The following is a 14,367-nucleotide window of genomic DNA, read 5'->3' as shown; positions in this document are numbered from 1 at the left end:
TATGGCCCACCTCTCACATCTGAACATGAATACTGGAAAAACCTTAGCTTTGACTACATGGATCTTTGTCAGCAAAGTGATTTCTCTGCTTTTTAATATGCTATCTAATTGGTCATAGCTTTTTTTCCAAGGAGCAAGCGTCTTTTTATTTCATGGCTATAATCATTATCTGCAGTGATTTTGGAGTCCAAGAAAATAAAATCTGTCACTATTTCCATTTTGCCATTTCTATGAGCCATGAAGTAATGGGACTGGATGCTATGATCTTATTTTTTTTTTGAATGTTCAGTTGTAAGCCAACTTTTTCACTCTCCTCTTTCACCTTCATTAAGAGGCTCCTTAGTTCCTCTTAGCTTTCTTCCATTAGGGTGGTATCATCTGCATATTTGAAGTTATTGATATTTCTCCTGGCAACCTGGATTCCAGCTTGAGCTTCAGCCAGCCTGGCATTTTATATGATGTAAGTTAAATAAGCAGGGTGACAATATACAGCCTTGATGTACTCCTTTCCCAATTTGGAACCAGTCCATTGTTCCATGTCAGGTTCAACCTGTTGCTTTTTGACCCGCATATAGGTTTCTCAGGAGGCAAGTAAGGTGGTCTGGTATTCCCATCTCTAAGAATTTTCCACAGTTTGTTGTGATCCACACAGTCAAAGGCTTTGGTGTAGTCAATAAAGCAGAACCAGATGTTTATCCGGAATTCTCTTGCTTGTTCTATGACCCAATAGATGTTGGTAATTTGATCTCTGGTTCCTCTGCCTTTTCTAAATCCAGCTTGTATGACTGAAAGCTTTCAGTTCATGTACTGTTGAAACCTAGCTTGAAGAATTTTGAGCATTATTTTGGTACCATGTGAAATGATTGCAACTGTCCTATAGTTTGAACAGTCTTTGGCATTGCACTTCTTTGGGATTGGAATGAAAACTGACCTTTTCCAGTCCTGTAGCCGTTGCTGCGTTTTCCAAATTTGCTGTCATATTGAGTGCAGCACTTTCACAGCATCATCTTTTAAGATTTGAAATAGCTCAACTGGAATTTCATCACCTCCACTAGTTTTGTTTGTAGCAATGCTTCCTAAGACCCACTTGACTTCACACTCCAGAATGTCTGGCTTTTTGTGAGTGATCACACCATCATGGTTATCCAGGTCACTAACACATTTTTTTGTACAGTTCTTCTGTGTATTCTTGCCACTTCTTCTTAATATCTTCTGTTTTTGTTAGGTCCATATTGTTTCTGTCCTTCATTGTGCCCATCTTTGCATGAAATGTTCCCTTGGTATCTCCATGTTCTTGAAGAGATTTCTAGTCTTTCCCATTCTGTTGTTTTCCTCTATTTCTTTGCACTGATCAGTTAGGAAGGCTATCTTATCTCTCCTTGCTATTCTTTGGAACTCTGCATTCAGATGGATATATCTTTCCTTTTCGCTTCTCTTCTTTATTCAGCTATTTGTAAGGCCTCCTGAGACAACCATTTTGCCTTGTTGCATTTCTTTTTCTTGGGGATGGTTTTGATCACCGTGTCTTATACAATGTTATGAACCTCTGTCCATAGTTCTTCAGGCACTTTGTCTATCAGATCTAATCCCTTAAATCTATTTGTCACTTCCACTGTATAATCATAAGGGATTTGATTTAGGTCATATCTGAATGGCCCAGTGGTTTTCCCTACTTTCTTCAGTTTAAGTCTGAATTTTGCAATAAGGAGCTCATTATCAGAGCCATAGTCAGCTCCTGGTCTTGGTTTTGCTGACTGTATAGAGCGTCTCCATCTTTGCCTGCAAAGAATATAATCAATCTGATTTTGGTATTGACCATCTGGTGATGTCCATCTGTAGAGTATTCTCTTGTGTTGTTGGAAGAGGGTGTTTGCTATGACCAGTGCGTTCTTGGGCAAAATTCTGTTAGCCTTTACCCTGCTTCATTTTGTACACTTTGATCTTAGACTTCCAGCATCCAGAACCATGAGAAATAGATTTCTATTGTTTAAGCTTCTGTCAGGGCTGTAGTAGAAGTACATGCGCTCATCTCTTATGCAAGAACACCAAAATCGCAACTAGCTGTTGAACAATCATTGACAAGAGACTATTGGAATCCACCAAAAAAAAAGATAGCCCCCATCCTAGGGCACAGGGGAATCTGCAACAAGACAATAGGAAGGGCACAACTGCATTTAAGCGCAAACCTCATACCTGCCAGAGATGCTTGGAGGGCACAGACAAAACCTTGTGCACACCGTGGCCCCCACAAGAGACTGAGCCAGACCTGCCTTTGAGTGTCTGAGGGTCTCCTGCAGAGACATGGGTCAGCAGCGGCCTGCCACGGGGACAGGGACTCTGGCAGCTTCAGTCCTTGAGGCACAGCATGTGGCATAAGTCCTCTTGAAGATCACCATTAGCCCCACTAGAGAGCCACCTGGTGGTGATCCACAAACTGGAGAATAATCATACCAAAGAAGTTCTCACACTTTTGGGAAAATTCTAGACCTCACAATAGACTTCCCAACCTGGGAATCCGACAAAGGAACTGAGCATCCCTAGAGAAGCTGACTTTGAAGGTCAGTGGGATTTGATTACAGAACTTTCACAGAACTGGGGAAACAGAGACTCTTGGAGGGCACAAACAAAACCTTGTGCTCACCAGGAGCCAGGAGAAAGGAGCAGTGACCCCACAAAAGACTGAGTCAGACTTGCCGGAGAGTGTTCAGGAGTCTCTGACAGAGGCGTGGGTTGACAGTGGCCTGCTCCCAGGACAGGGGCACTGACTGCAGCAATCCTGGGAGGCGTGGTGTGTTGGCATAAATCCTTTTCGAGGAGGTTGCCATAACCCCTATCATAGTTTGGCCTCAGGCCAAACTATAGGGAGGGAACACAGACCCACCCATCAGCAGAAAATTGGGTTAAAGATTTACTGAGTGTGGCCTTGCCCATCAGAGCAAGACCCAGTTTTCCCCACAGCCAGTCCCTTCCATCAGGAAGCTTGCACAAATTTCTTATCCTTATCCATCAGAGGGCAGACAGAATGAAAACCACAATCACGGAAAACTAACCAAAATGATCACATAGCTTTGTGTAACTTAATGAAACTTAATGAAACAGCCATGCTATGTAGGGCCACCCAAGACAGGCAGGTCATGGTGGAGAGTTCTGACAAAACGTGGCCCACTGGAGAAGGGAATGGAAAACCACTTTAGCATTCTTGCCTGGAGAACCCCATGAACAGTATGAAAAGGCAAAAAGAGATGACATTGAAAGATGAGCCCCCTAGGTTGGCTGGTGTTCAATATGTTACTGGAGAAGCGTGGAGAAATAGCTCCAGAAGCAATGAAGAGGCTGAACCAAACTGGAAACAATGCCCAGTTGTGAATGTGTCTGGTGGTGAAAGTAAAGTCCGATGCTGTAAAGAATAATATTGCATAGGAATTTGCAGTGTTAGGTCCATGAATCAAGGTAAATTGGAAGTGGTCAAACAGGAGATGGCAAAAGTTAACATCGGCATTTTAGGAATCAGTGAACTAAAATGGACAGGAATGGGTGAATTTAATTCAGATGACCATTTTATCTACTACTGTGGGCAAGAATCCCCTAGAAGAAATCAAGTAGTCTCACAGTCAACAAAAGAGTCCAAAATGCAGTACTTGGGTGCAGTCTCAAAAACAAGAGAATGATCTTGGTTCCTTTACCAGACAAACCATTCAATTTCACAGTAATCCAAGTCTATGCCCCAACCACTAATGCCAAAGAAGCTGAAATTGAACGGTTCTATGAAGACCTACAAGACCTTCTGGAACTAATACCCAAAAAGAGATGTCCTCTTCATCATAGGGGACTGGGATGCAAAAGTAGGAAGTCAGGAGATAACTGGAGTTAATAGGCAAGTTTGGCCTTGGAGTACAAATTTCAGTAGATTTTTCTTTTTTCTATTTCAAGATCCTATCCATGACACATTACATTCAGTTGCCATGTCCTCCTTAGGCTCCTGCTGGCTGTGACACTTTCAGACTTTCCTTATTTCTGATGACATTGACAGTACTGATGACCTTGAGGAGTACTGGTCAGGCATTTTGTAGAATCTACCTTTATTGTGATGTCTGTGATGTTTTTCTTATTACTAGGCTGGGGTTACAGGCTTTGGGGAGGAAGACCACAGAGGTAAAGTGCTGTTTTCATCGCATTGTATCAAGGGTACATACTATCAACATAATTTACAACTGTTGATGTTGACCTGAGTCATCTGGCTTAAGTGTCTTGTCATGCTTCTCCACTGCAAAGTTACTTTTCTCCCCCCAATCTTCCTGTACTGTCCTCTTTAGAAGGGCATTATGTTCCACTTCCTTGAAGGCAGTGTCTATATTAACTGCATGAGTGATTTATCTATTCTCACCCATTTATTCATTTATTAAAACATTTATCTGTGTCTCGGGGTGAAAACAAGAAATGTGTTTTAATTAGTCCTCCAGATGATTCCTATGTGAGCTAAAGTTTGAGGACCACTGAGATATTGGGGCTGTTAGCATAACTTAATCTAAACAGACTGATGCAGGATTCAATTTCATTTTTCTCTTTTCCATATAGTATCCAACTATTTCCATTCATTGACTAGTTCATGCTTTCCTCACTGATCTGCCATGTTAAAACTATCACATAATAGGTGGCCAGTTGCGCACAGGTATGTGTTTGGGCTATTCAATCCATTTCACTGATCTGTTTTTCTAACCTTGTAATAATAACACGTCATAACTATGCTATCTTTATAATAATGCTTGGTATCTTAGAGAGCAATTTCTCTCATATACTGCTATTTCGTCATTATCCTCACTATTCTTGACACTATGCATGCTGGTATAAATTTTACTGTCAAGCTGTTGACTTCAGCAAACAGACTGTGATAGCACTGAATTGATAAATCTGTTGGGGGTAATTGAACATGCTTAACAATTTTTAAGTTTCTAATTTGTGAATATGGTCTTTCTCCATTTATTTAAATTTTTTAAACTTTTGCCAATAAAATTTTTTTTAATTTTATTTATTTATTTGGCTGTCCCAGGTCATAGCTGTGGCATGCGGGATCTTTCAGTTGTGGTATTTGGGATCTAGTTCCCTCACCATGGGTTGAACCCAAGCACCCTGCATTGGGAGCACAGAGTCTTAGCCACTGGACTACCAGGGAAGTTCCAATAAGCTTTTAATTTTCTTCTTCGAGGACCTGAACACCTTTGTTAGATTTATTTTTAAGTACTGCATATATTTGATGCTGCTGTTCCTTTTTCATTTCACTTTTAAATAATTTGTGGCTGATACATAGGAAAACAAATTATTTTGTATCAGTTTTATAATAGTTACTAATTTCACTAACTCTCAATAATTAATTCTAATAATTATCAGCAGAATTATGCTGGAGTTTTTATATGCAGGAGCATATCATCTACAAATAATGTGATTCCTTTCATTAAATCCTTATGCTGTTAAATTATATTTTAAGCCACTCTTGATTATTTATAATCTCTTAAAAAACCCAAATAGAACAGATGATATTGGACCCGTGGTCCTATACATGATCTCAAAAGGAAATTTTTTTCATTATTTCATCATTTGGAATGGTAGTAAGCTGGAACTATTTGATAGAAATCTAGTATCAGATTAAGGGAGTTCCCTTCTATTCCTAATTTGCTGCAAATCTTTATTATGAATTGATGTTGAATTTCTTGAAATTTCTGCATCTATTTAGATGACCAATTTTTCTTCTTTCATTTTTTAATATGGTGATTATATTAATTGCTTTTTTCCCAGGGATTTTTATAGTTCAGGTTCATTGAAACACAATTTACTTACAGTAAAATATATCCTTTTTCAATGTAGTTTGTTGAGTCTTGGCCTACAGTCATGAAGTGTGTTAAGTATTAGTTGCTCAGCTGTGTCCAACTCTTTGTGACCCCACGGACTATAACCCATCAGGCTTCTCTGTCCATGGAATTCTCCAGGCAAGATCTCCAGGGGATCTTCCTGATCCAGGGACTGAACCCAGGTCTCCTGGCAGATTCTTCACCATCTGAGCCACCAGGATAAAACCAGAAAAATCCAGATGCAGAACATTCACATTCCATCACCACAAAAGGCTCCCTTGTGCCCTTGGCAGTCATTCCCTTCCTCTTCCTACACCTTGCACCAGGGAACCACCGATTTGATTTCTGTCCCTATAGTTTTGCCTTTTCTTGTTTATTGTATAAAGGTAATTACACACTATGTATCCTGTTTCTGTCTTGCTTATTTTACTTAGCATAATGCTTTTGAGGTTAATCTACATTATTTCATGTAACAGAACTGTTTCTTTTAATTAAAAAAGTACCAAAACTTGTTTATTCATGTATCACTGACTGGACATTTGTGTTTCAAATCATGGGCTATTATAAATAAAGCTGCTACAAAAATTTTCATTCAAATTTTTGTATGGACATATTTTCATTCCTATTGAGCAGATATATAGAAGTGAGATTGCTGACTCATAAAAGTGTATGTTCAATTGTATAGGAAACTAACATGATTTTCATGGGGTCGTAAAGAGTCAGACATGATTTAGCGACTGAACAACAACTGGTTTTCAAAGTATGTGAATTCTACTTGCCTCATAATTTTACCAGCTTTTGTATTATCTATTTTTAAAAGTATTTAAATAATTTTAATAGGTGTATTGCTGCTGAAATCCAGGAGCTTAAAACAACATAAATTTATTCTCTTACAGTTAGAGAGACCAGAAGTCCAAAAAGCTAGTTTTACTGAGCCAGACTTACGTTGACTCTAGAGGAGAATCCATTTCCTTGCCTTTTCCAAATTATAGTGGCTGTCTACAACCTAGTGGTATCTTTTAATCTTGCTAAGCTTACTTTCTAGTTCCAGTAACATTTTTGCAGATTCCATCAGATTTTCTGTACTGCTTTTCATCCTGCTTGTGACGCCAATTTTCTTGCTGTTGACACTGTCCACACCATTTGTTGAACCCATGGTAGGCAAGGTGCAAGCTAAAAGGCTGGAGGAAAATGCAAGGAGCTGTAGGAACTGCAAACACATTTATTCTCTTCTGGCTGGCGCAGCAGCATAGCAGCAGTCACGCTATATTTCTCTCCTCTTGTGGCTGACCCAAGGGACATAGCCGTGATGCAGCAGTAATGCCGCCACTTTCTTTAGGCGAAGCTTATATATGGGAACTGCACAAAATAGCCTGTGACCAAGTGAGTACCTCATGACACACATGTGCAGGGCTGTACATGATCTCAGCTGTTGTTATTCAGTGGCTCAGTTGTGTCCAACTCTTTGTGACCCCATGGATTGCAGCAGGCCAGGCATCCCTGTCCATCACCAACTCCCAGAACTTCCTCAAACTGAAGTCCATTGAGTTGGTGATGCCATCCAACCATCTCATCCTCTGTCATCCCCTTCACCTCCAGCCTTCAATCTTTCCCAGCATCAGGGTCTTTTCCGTTGAGGCAGTTCTTCACATTAGGTGGCCAAAGTATTGGAGCTTCAGCTTCAGCATCAGTCCTTCCAATGAATATTTAGGATTGATTTCCTTTAGGATTGACTGGTTTGATCTCCTTGCTGTACAAGGGACTCTCAAGCATCTTCTCCAACACCACAGTTCAAAAACATCAGTTCTTCAGTGCTCAGCTTTCTTTATAGTTCAACTCTCACATCCATACATGACTACTGGAAAAACCATAGCTTTGACTACATGAACCTTTGTCAGCAAAGTAATGCCTCTGCTTTTTAGTATGCTGTCTAGGTTGGTCATAGCTTTTGTTCCAAGTGTCTTTTAATTTCGTGGCTGCAATCACCATCTGCAGTGATTTCGGAGCCCAAGAAAATAAAGTCTGTCACTGTTTCTATTGTTTCCCCATCTATTTTCCATGAAGTGATGGGACCGGCTGTCATGAATGCATCAGTTTTTTTAATGCCAGCATTTTTGCTCTCCTCTTTTGCTTTCATCAAGAGGTTCTTCAGTTCTTCTTTGCTTTCTGCCGTAAAGGTGGTGTCATCTGCATATCTGAGGTTATTGATATTTCTCCCCGCAATCTTGATTTGATTGTGCTTCATCCATCCCAGAATTTCATATGATGTACTCTGCATATAAGTTAAATAAGCATTGTGACAATATACAGTCCTGACATACTCCATTCCCAATTTTGAGCCAGTCTGCTGTTTCACGTCTGGTTCTAACTGTTGCTTCTTGACCTGCATACAGGTTATTCAGGAGGCAGGTAAGATGATCTGGTATTCCCATTTCTTTAAGAATCTCCACAGTTTGCTGTGCTCCACAGTCATTATTTACAAAATGTGGGGGCGAAAGAGCCTGACCATGACATCTTGGCTAATTTGCTCTCTCCCCACACTCCACCCTTTCTGGGTCTCTCACCTCATATTCTATGCACAGTCCATCTTTTGCGATAATCCTTTGGCGAGTAACACCGACCCTTGGATTTACATCTTGCAACAGCAGTAGCTACAACAACATACAGTTACATCTCCAATACACAAAGTATTGCAAAACCCAATGTCAGGTATGACCCGTAACTCATGTTGCAGTCCTTGCCCTCACAGGGCTAGAAGAGTCACCCACCAGAGGTGCAGTGCCTTTATCTTCCATGGCAAAGTCCAGTCCACCATCTATCCTTATGAAATTGCAGGAAAGCCTCCACAGGAGAAACTCCACCCTTGTGGGATTTCTCACTAAGGACCCACAAAACCTCCCACAGGTCCAGGGCCCACCCCTTCAATGAGGGGATTTTTGTGGTATTCACAGACCACCCACAAGATTCCAAATGCTCTCATACTCTTGTAAATCTGCAAAAGGATCAGAGGTCAGTAGTACATCACACACCCACAAGATTCCAAATGCTCTCATACTCTTCTAAATCTGCAAAAGGATCAGAGGTCAGTAGTATATCACAGGACACAGCCATCACAGCACACTGTTCTACTAAACAATACATCACAGGACACAGCCCTTACAGCACACTGGTCTACTAAACCTCCATCACAGGACACAGCCGTCACAGCACACTGTTCTACTAAACCTCCATCACAGGACACAGCCATTACAGTACACTGGTCTACTAAACCTCCATCACAGGACACAGCCCTTACAGCACACTGGTCTACTAAACCTCCATCACAGGACACAGCCCTTACAGCACACTGTTCTACTAAACCTCCATCACAGGACACAGCCCTTACAGCACACTGTTCTACTAAACCTCCATCACAGGACACAGCCCTTACAGCACACTGTTCTACTAAACCTCCATCACGGGACACAGCCGTTACAGCACACTGTTCTACTAAACCTCCATCACGGGACACAGCCGTTACAGCACACTGTTCTACTAAACCTCCATCACAGGGCACAGCCCTTACAGCACACTGTTCTACTAAACCTCCATCACGGGACACAGCCCTTACAGCACACTGTTCTACTAAACCTCCATCACAGGACACAGCCATCACAGCACACTGTTCTACTAAACCTCCATCACAGGACACAGCCATTACAGCACAATGTTCTACTAAACCTCCATCACAGGACACAGCCCTTACAGCACACTGTTCTACTAAACCTCCATCACGGCACAACCCTTACAGCACACTGTTCTACTAAACCTCCATCACGGGACACAGCCGTCACAGCACACTGTTCTACTAAACCTCCATCACAGGACACAGCCATCACAGCACACTGTTCTACTAAACCTCCATCACAGGACACAGCCATTACAGCACACTGTTCTACTAAACCTCCATCACAGGACACAGCCATTACAGCACACTGGTCTACTAAACCTCCATCACAGGGCACAGCCCTTACAGCACACTGGTCTACTAAACCTCCATCACAGGACACAGCCGTCACAGCACACTGTTCTAAACCTCCATCACAGGACACAGCTGTTACAGCACACTGTTCTACTAAACCTCCATCACAGGACACAGCCCTTACAGCACACTGTTCTACTAAACCTCCATCACAGGACACAGACTAAATCTACACCATGCAGCACAGAACACAGCCTTTACAGTACACCTCCCCATAAACCAGCCCACATTTGCATCTGCATAACCAGGAAGGGACCGCTGCCATCTTGGGCCCCGTTTAGGGTCTTTATGCTTTCAAAATGGCATCTCTAATGCCATTCCTCTACTTCTCTCAGTAAAGACCTGCAACGCACCCCCTACAGGTGTGGGGTCCACCCCTGTGTCCCAAAGTCGCAAGAGCCATGCTGCCAAAGGTTCCCCTCACTTTTGTCAAAACTGCACAGCCAAGTCACCCAGCTCCAGCTGAGTGTACGGTCAATGTGTCATGAACTCAGTCACACTGGGCGCCCTTGAGGATGCCCACCCTGGGCCATAACGCGCTCACGCTTCACTTCTGCTGCACAATGGGCCTCTCTGCCAACAGGGACCCTCAGTCTCATAATGTTCATCATCACCGTCACTTACCGCCTCGCTGTCAGAGATGCTGGGTTCTTCAGGGCCATGGGGTTCTTGCTCTAAAGCCAATATACCTTATTCTAGTTCTTCCAAACATCTTTGCACATTGCACACTGGTGTAGCATCATGGAACACTATATAACTTTCTTTAGGTGATGCTCCTATGTGAGAATTGCACAAAGTAACCTCTGGGGCTTCCTGGCCCACCCATGGTTTGGTGTCGTGGACCTGAGACTTTCAAGGTAATGCTGGCGGCTTTGAGTGACTTGAAGAGAGTGAAACAACATCTACAAGAAGGCCTCTTCTTCGAGGACCCAAGGCACTAGGGGCTTGGACTACAGGCCTTTATCAAGAGACTTCAACCAAGGAGCAAATTAACCCTTTAGTGGTTAGCAGCTTAACATCCTTATTGATTCTAGCTCATCAGTGTTGTTGTTTACCCTCAACTACCTCCAAAACCTTGGAATGTATTTTTTGATGCCCGATCTCTTGGAGTAGTATTACTGATGTCAACTTGGGTTCTTGAGCTCTTTAATCAATACAAAATTATGAGGTCAAATGAGAAATTCAGGCAAGGCTTTATTGCGCTGGTGGAATGTGAGGGAGCAAAACAAATAACAGATTCCTTTGCTCACTTCCCATGGGGCAGCAGCAGAGAGCCTGTCACTTAAGTGGGAAACTATACTTCCAGATGTGAGAAAATGAGACTGGCAAGGAGAAATACTCACTATGTATACCACTATGAATATGCTAGATGAGGTATGCTGAAGACTCTCCCACTTAAATCTGACACAAAATTTTCATGTGTCAGAAAATCTAAATTGCCACTTGCTAATCTAAATTCAAGGGGAGACATATCATAGATCACTTTGCTTTTTCTTTAAGGGGTTGATATTATTAAACATTCCTACCGTTAAAGTTCAATCACAGAAAACTAGCCAATTTGATCACACAGACCACAAACTTGTCTAACTCAATGAAACTAAGCCATGCTGTGCGGGGCCACCCAGGACAGACAGGTCATGGTGGAGAGGTCTGACAGGACGTGGTCCACTGGAGAAGGGAATGACAAACCACTTCAGTATTCCTGCCTTGAGAACCCCATGAACAGTATGAAAAGGCAAAACGATAGGAAAAGGCAAAATGACAGCAAACTAAAATGGACCGGAATGGGTGAATTTAACTCAGATGACCATTATAACTACTACTGTGGGCAGGAATCCCTTAGAAGAAATGGAGTAGCCATCATAGTCAACAGAAGAGTCCGAAATGCAGTACTTGGACGCAATCTCAAAAACGACAGAATGATCTCTGTTCGTTTCTAAGGCAAACCATTCAATATCACGGTAATCCAAGCCTATGCCCCAACCAGTAACACTGAAGAAGCTGAAGTTGAACAGTTCTTTGAAGACCTACAAGACCTTTAAGAACTAACACCCAAAAAAGATGTCCTTTTCATTATAGGGGACTGGAATGCAAAAGTAGGAAGTCAGGAAACACCTGGAGTAACAGGCAAATTTGGCCTTGGAGTATGGAATGAAGCAGGGCAAAGGCTAATAGAGTTTTGCCAAGAGAATGCACTGGTCATAGCAAACGCCCTCTTCCAACAACACAAGAGAAAACTCTACACATGGACATCACCAGATGGTCAACACCAAAATCAGATTGATTATCTTCTTTGCAGCCAAAGATGGAAAAGCTCTATACAGTCAGCAAAAACAAGACCACGAGCTGACTGTGGCTCAGATCATGAACTCCTTATTGCCAAATTCAGACTTAAACTGAAGAGAGTAGGGAAAACCACTAGACCATTCAGGTATGACCTAAATCAAATCCCTTATGACTATACAGTGGAAGCGAGAAATAGATTTAAGGGACTAGATCTGATAGACAGAGTGCCTGATGAACTATGGATGGAGGTTCGTGACATTGTACAGGAGACAGGGATCAAGACCATTTCCATGGAAAAGAAAAGCAAAAAGGCAAAATGGTTGTCTGAGGAGGCCTTACAAATAGCTGCGAAAAGAAGAGAAGTGAAAAGCAAAGGAGAAAGGGAAAGATATTCCCATTTGAATGCAGACTTCCAAAGAATAGCCAGGAGAGATAAGAAAGCCTTCCTCAGCGATCAATGCAAAGAAATAGAGGAAAACAACAGAATGGGAAAAACTAGAGATCTCTTCAAGAAAATTAGAGATACCAAGGGAACATTTCATGCACAGACGGGTTCGATAAAGGACAGAAATTGTAGGGACCTAACAGAAGCAGAAGATATTAAGAAGAGGTGGCAAGAATACACAGAAGAACTGTACAAAAAAGATCTTCACGACCCAGGTAATCACAATGGTGCGATCACTCACCTAGAGCCAGACATACTGGAATGTGAAGTCAAGTGGGCCTTAGAAAGCATCACTATGAACAAAGCTAGTGGAGGTGATGGAATTCCAGTTGAGTTATTTCAAATCCTGAAAGCTGATGCTGTGAAAGTGCTGCACTCAATATGCCAGCAAATTTGCCAGAAAACTCAGCAGTGGCCACAGGACTGGAAAAGGTCAGCTTTCATTCCAATCCCAAAGAATGCTCAAACTACCGCACAATTGCACTCATCTCACACGCTAGTAAAGTAATGCTCAAAATTCTCCAAGCCAGGCTTCAGCAATACATGAACCATGAACTTCCAGATGTTCAAGCTGGTTTTAGAAAAGGCAGAGGAACCAGAGATCAAATTGCCAATAACCGCTGGATCATCGAAAAAGCAAGACAGTTCCAGAAAAACATCTATTTCTGCTTTATTGACTATGCCAAAGCCTTTGACTCTGTGGATCACAATAAACTGTGGACAATTCTGAAAGAGATGGGAATACCAGACAACCTGACCTGCCTCTTGAGAAACCTGTATGCAGGTCAGGAAGCAACAGTTAGAACTGGACATGGAACAACAGACTGGTTCCAAATAGGGAAAGGAGTATGTCAAGGCTGTATATTGTTACCCTGCTTATTTAACTTATATGCAGAGTACATCATGAGAAATGCTTGGCTGGAAGAAGCACAAGCTGGAATCAAGATTGCCGGGAGAAATATCAATAACCTCACATATGCAGATGACACCACCCTTATGGCAGAAAGTGAAGAAGAACTAAAAAGCCTCTTGATGAAAGTGAAACAGGAGAGTGAAAAAGTTGACTTGAAGCTTAACATTCAGTAAACTAAGATCATGGCATCTGGTCCCATCACTTCATGGCAAATAGATGGGGAAACAGTGGAAACAGTGTCAGACTTTATTTTCTTGGGCTCCAAAATCACTGCAGATGGTGATTGCAGCCATGAAATTAAAAGACGCTTACTCCTTGGAAGGAAAGTTATGACCAACCCAGATAGCATACTAAAAAGCAGAAACATTACTTTGCCAACAAAGGTCCATCTGGTCAAGGCTATGGTTTTTCCAGTGGTCATGTATGGATGTGAGAGTTTGACTGTGAAGAAAGCTGAGTGCCAAAAAATCAATGCTTTTGAACTGTGGTGTTGGATAAGACTCTTGAGAGTCCCTTGGACTGCAAGGAGATCCAACCAGTCCATCCTGAAGGAGATCAGTCCTGGGTGTTCATTGGAAAGACTGATGCTGAAGCTGAAACTCCAATACTTTGGCCACCTCATGGGAAGAATTGACTCATTGGAAAAGACCCTGATGCTGGGAGGGATTGGGGGCAGGAGGAGAAGGGGACGACAGAGGATGAGATGGCTGGATGGCATCACCGACTCGATGGACATGAGTTTGAGTAAACTCTGGGAGTTGGTGATGGACAGGGAGGCCTGGCATGCTGCGATTCATGGGGTCGCAAAGAGCTGGACATGACTGAGCGACTGAACTGAACTGAACTGAACTGAACCCTT

This window comes from Cervus elaphus, chromosome 9, assembly GCF_910594005.1.
Source record: "Cervus elaphus chromosome 9, mCerEla1.1, whole genome shotgun sequence".
Taxonomy (NCBI): domain Eukaryota; kingdom Metazoa; phylum Chordata; class Mammalia; order Artiodactyla; family Cervidae; genus Cervus; species Cervus elaphus.
This window is presented reverse-complemented; position numbering follows the sequence as displayed.